Source organism: Ursus americanus, chromosome 18 (genome assembly GCF_024610735.1).
Source record: "Ursus americanus isolate L20-20 chromosome 18, mUrsAme1.1.p, whole genome shotgun sequence".
NCBI classification, from domain to species: domain Eukaryota; kingdom Metazoa; phylum Chordata; class Mammalia; order Carnivora; family Ursidae; genus Ursus; species Ursus americanus.
The window spans coordinates 47,033,582-47,039,626 of NC_142144.1; positions in this window are offsets into that span (position 1 = coordinate 47,033,582).

The following is a 6,045-nucleotide window of genomic DNA, read 5'->3' on the forward strand; positions in this document are numbered from 1 at the left end:
TTTTTTTTAATTAAGGGAAAGGAGAAAATGGAGACAGAATTATCTCTGTTACTACCCATTCTGGGAAATGTGCCCTTTGTTTTGATTGGCAAATCATAGGGCAATTAAGTGAATGACAGGAAACTTAGCCTTTAAAAAAATAGACCTTATTTAGAGCCTATGGGCATATCAGGGCACTGCCATATTTGAGGTCAGCCAAGCTCTGTTCCGTTACAGAATAGTGGCCAGGGCCGAACCAGGTCCTGACTATTGGAAATGAGCCTGGGTGCATGGATGGGGTTGGGATGAAGGAGAACAGGACCCGTTCTACTGGCCAGTGAGGGACACCGTCTCAAGGTCTTGCTTTCACACTTCTTCCCCTCATCTTTCATGTTAGTCTCAACAGTAATCTACTCAGCATAACACCTCTTTAAAGGTGCCGAGTCTGGAGGGTATGCAGGGGGCCAGCTGTCAGAACTCAATCTCCCACCCCACCCCTACTCAGAGACCAGAAAGCAAGTCAAATATATTTGGGTAATGGTGGTTACTCAAAGTTAAACAGTTCCCTTAACTGCAGACTTCTCAGAAGCTCAAATATGCTAACAAACAATATGACTCTCTAAGGGGGGGGGTCTCTTGTGTTTCTGTAGAGGACAGTTGGGAACATATTGCTCCCACCCATGCACATCTTCCTTGTCTCTGAACTTCTTAAACTTATATTCCTAATACAAAATAGGACACTTATTTATATTACAGTTAATCTTCTTTTTTCAGATGTGTCAAATGCTTCTCGAGATCAGGAATCAGATATTATACGTAGCCCCTTATCCCCTCACCCTCATCTCCATAAATACTCAAATGAAAATAAAATGTCTTTTCCTAAGTCCAGCTACGAGTCACTAATATGGATCTAGATTTTAGGTTGAGTCCAACATTGCATTCTCTCCAGGGAGAATTTCTTGTAAGTAACTTTTTAAGACAGGGTAGTTAAAAAAAAACAACAACAACCAATCAAAACACCAAAAAACTTCGGTCTTATCGCCATTGTATAGAGAGAACTGAACTATTATACTGTTTTTATAAGACAATTTAAAAACTAATTCTTGCCTCTTAAAGAAATCTTAGAACATTCAGAAGAGTAGAAAGAAAAAGAGAAGATTATAGCTCACGCATATCAATTGCTAAGATTTTGGTTATTTACTTAAAATTTTTCCCCTACCTTTATACTTATGTACTGACATGAATTTGTTTGTTTGTTTATTTGTTTGTTTGTTTATTTACCATGCTTCTTTATGTGCCCAACAGGGCAGGGTGACTTGGAGCTGCTGGAAACAGTTCAGACTGTACTGGTCTTGTCAGTCGGCACTGGTGGCGGCACATTAGACTATGTTACAAGAGAACTAAGAGAAAGCGGAGCTCTTTTTCTGGTCTCCTCTTTGTAGGAAGATTATCTTCAAACTGGAAAGGAGCAATCCAATACGGCTGAGAGATTTGTGTGTTTCACTTGACATAGGAAGAGAAGAACAGGGGCGCCTGGGTGGCTCAGTTGGTTAAGCGTCTGCCTTCGCCTTAGGCCATGATCCCGGGGGTCCTGGATTGGGCCCCATGTGGGGCTCCCTGCTCGTTGGGGAGCCTGCTTCTCCCTCTCCCTTTGCCCCTCTCCCCTGCTCATGCTCTCTCTCAAATAAATAAATAAAATCTTTTTTTAAAAAAAAGGAAGAAAAGAGCAGGTTAGTTGAGGAGTGAAAAGGAGGAAGATAATTATGCACAAGTCTTCAAGGCTTTGACTATTAATGTCTCAGGAAATTTAAAAGAACACAAACATTGAACCATGACAATAGTCTTCGTGGAACCACAAGAAACCGGAGAGGTGGCAAAAAGAAGTCCTTATTTCCACAAAGCAGATATACTCTGTCCACTGGGTATGAAAGGATAAGGGGTGTCTGAAACTGTCGTTGGCAAAATTTCTGGATGAATTTTTTAAATGGATGGCTTATAACTAATTGGAAAAAATTAAGTGGAGATCACCAGGAGCCAACATGGTTTGTTACAAAGATATATTCTAAATCAACCATTTCTTTTGAAATAATTAGATTTAAATACAACTTGTCCCTATGTCAAGAGATCATAGCCAAAATCTGTGTGCTGATGAATACTCAGCATATATGGGACCTCAATTGATCCTCATATCTTCATAACAAGAGTCTTGAGTCAGGTATTACTGATGATTTTGACCCTCATTTTACAGACAATAAAACTTAAAAAAATGGAATCTTAGAGAAGTTAAGTAATTTATACAGTCTTCCTCAGCGAGTAAATTATGGAATTTGAAGAGGTTTTCTGACTCCAAAGCCTGTACATATTTCTTACCCATATTTACTCATACTCTTACTTCATATTTTCTGAAGATAATCGTGTATCTTGATTTCAGCTAGGCAATGGCCAAATCCTTATTGATTGATATCCTCATGAAAGTATGGGGCATAATGGATGACTACAGGTATATTGCATTGTATTTGGTTGAACCAATGTAATCAATGGATATTGATTCTTTCTCAGAAAGAATTCTTTGGTCATATATATGCTGAGCTCTCTCCTTTTTCCAGTTTTGTTCGATAACGTTAAGCAATAGATAAAAACATGACCAACATGTATATAGGTAATATTAGCGTACTCTGCAACTCACATGCACCAAAATACAACTTTCTTCTTTTTCTGTATTTGAATTCGACTTTTCTTTTAAGTCCTAGGGCTCACAACCTATTCCTATTTTTTATGCTGATTTTTCCTAGTCAATTTAAATATTATCTCAGACTCGATTCATTTACTTTGGAGTAAAGCATGGGTTCTTCAGGACTGCTTCCCCATCTCTCTCCTCCTTTCTTTCTTCCAGAAGATGCCTGTGTATAGAGGGAAGCTTTCATAAATAGCATCACAGCCACAGGAGGAGGACTGTCTGGCCTCTATGTCCTTGTCCAGTCTCTGTTGGTGATAAAATGCATCTCACCTGGCCTCTGGCCATGGGTCAACGTCTGCTGATATTTGAAAATCCTATCACAGCCTTCAGTTGTGATGGCCTCATATTTTGGGCCTCCTGTCCATCCATACACCAGGCCGCTTCATTCCCTTTGTCATCTTACTGGGGCATGTGGGGACTTCTCAATTTCCAGTGGGCTCTGCTCAAGCTGTAGGGAATGAGATGCACTACCTCAGACCATCATCCTGAAGACATTCCACTGCTCTGCACTACAGGGCAAGCCAGGTATGAGTGATTGCTTTCCCAGCAAGCAAGGCACAAACCCTCTGCGCCCCACACCTACCTACTCAGAATTCATATGGTTTCCTCTTTCTTCCAGCTGCCCTCAACCCTTGAACATCTAAGTTGAGATATTAGAAAACCTGGTAGGAAATGAGGGAATGGAGGTAGTCACACTAATTCTAGTTCATCAAAATGGGGGTCTGCCATATGGAAAGGTATTTTTCAAACTATACAGGGAACTCCCCAAGTGATTGAAATAGGTCTGTCCAGCCTCCAAACTGGACTTCAGTGTCATAGAAATATATTACTGATTCAACTTCAAGGATAATCGAGAAAACATATATAAAGTACTCGACACATGGTTGATCCTCAATGAATGGTTGCTATTCTGAGTATCCTTCCAGGTATTTGGGTTGAGAATATACCTGCTGACTTGCTTGGGTTTCGGTAAGGAACCCCAAGCCTCCCAACTTGCCAAAGAACCTGAGCCCTACCTGACACATTTCCTAGCATTACATTACATAAAAGAGTTCTGGAAGCATCAGCTGTTTCTTTCTTATGAATGATTTGATGTTCATGTCTCTGAGTGTTAGAAGCATGCCTGGTACCGAAAAGGTAGAGGCAGGGGTCAATATCAGGCAGGTTGGGAAGGCTCTACTAAGTTTATCTCCTGGGCATAAGACTGTTCCTCTTTATCAGCAGTTTTCATGTAGGGTTTGCCATTTTGCAAAGGACGGCTGCAGAACGTGAGTTCCTGAGGGGTGAGGTAGGGGAAGATGGATAAAGGAAACCCACGGCTAGCATTTGTCTCATTAAAATCTGTCAAAGCCAGAGGAACAGAAGGCAGCAAAGAGCTAAAATCAGATGTCACTAGCTTTCAGAATATGTTGACATGTGGGGGAGCAAACTGTAGTGACAATGTGCCCTTCAGCTGCCTTGGCTCTCAGCTGGTAATAATAAAGCCCTTTGCAGGCTGCACGGCGGGGAGGCAGACAGCAGTCTAGCACCCGAGGACAGGAGGTGCAGAGGACAGTTACAGTTGATGGGCCACAGGACTTTATACCTTTTAAGACTTTATTGTCTTTTAAGAAACATTTTTCCCTGCCAAAATTGGCATAAGAAAACCAGCGTGATTTTGTTTCTGAGAAGGGCTGTGGATCTGGGTACACCATGAACAGTTCAGTTCCTGCACCTGTAAGGTTGAAAATATTTAAGCTTATAATAGAGAAATAAACAGAACCTTATCAGTCCAGACTCTATAATTAATACTGGATGCTGTAAATGATAGATTAATTAATTACCTAGAATGGATAAAGTAGCATATTGGCTTACAAAAAGGTAATGTAGTCTAGTAGAAAAGTATGGACGCTTGAGGTAGATAGAGAGGGGTCCAAATCCCGGCTCTCCACTTACTGTCTCCTTGGGCAATTTATGTAATTTCTCTGTGACTCAGTCTCCCTCATCTTCAAAATAGGAATGCTTATTTCTTGCTTTCAGGTTACTCTGAACATTTATTGCATATGGTATAATTGGCACTCAATAAATGCTAGTTTTTTGTTAACCTTGCCTTGCATATTTTCTTTATATTTTCAAATAGATTTTAATTAATCTATTATTTACCTGAAGCTTTAAGGAGAAACTTAAGACTTGGAGCTACTATAGGTTAGAATTTGGTTCCCAATCTTACATCTTACTCTGCTGGTTCCAAAACCACCATACGCTTCCTCTCAAGATTTGATCAGATCATATAACTAGAGCTGACACCTCTTCCTGGAGTCCTGCTCCTCAGGAAAAGGGGTTATTTGTACTTCTTTGGCTACTCTGATCTGAGTCTTTAGAGTAGGTATTGTTCTGTTGCTGCAGGGAAGACAAAGTAGCTCCTTGGGGAGAAATAATTTAGAGAAAGGAATTGAATATTTCCTTCTAAAGATGGTGAGCAGGGAAGTAGGTGCAGTAAATATAGTATTAGCATAGCTTTTGGTGACCATTGAAAATTCAGAAGCCAGGAAATATGGTCAGATAAGGTATTTCTTATTTTGGGAAGCCTATATAAAAAGTCTTATGAAAGGGGTGCCTGGGTGGCTCAGTCAGTTGAGTGTTGCTCTCTTGATTTCAGCTCAGGTCATGTCGTCATGGGTCCTGAGATTGAGCCCCTCATCGGGCTAAACGCTCAGCATGGAGTCTGCTTGAGATCCTCTCTTCCTCTCCCTCTGTCCCTCCCCCATTCTCTCTCTCCCTCTTCCACTGTCTCTCTCAAAATTAATAAGTAAATCTTAAAAAAGTCTTATGAAAAAACTGAAATCCACATATATATTTAACAAATGGCTATATTATGAAAAATAAGAATAAATGAAATGAGTAAAGCACTTCACAGAAATGAGTAAAAATATATACCAGTTAATCTAATATTTGCTATGGAGGCAGATGGTCAAAATAACCATGCTAATGGTTCGAAATAGAAGTTTCTGTGAATCAGTGAGTCTTTTCTAATAGATTGATTGATTGATTGATTGATTGATAGTGAATATGCATTTTTCTTTGTTCTCTGAGTATATTGCCCTCCCCTCCAGATCTAGCTGAAGAAATCTGGAAGGGCAATTCTGACTGGCTAGCTCGGGTGGGGTGTTATTGCTTTCCTGAACCCTAACAGCCCTACCCAACCCTATCCTAGGGTAGTAGCTCTTTAAAGGGAGTGCTGTGGCCCTTTCATGAGTTATAATTTTGCCTCTTCTTTATCAAAACGTTGAGTGCTTGAATGTACAGCACAGTGGAGCCATTCCACCTGGGTTGGATCCTGGCTCCTTGAC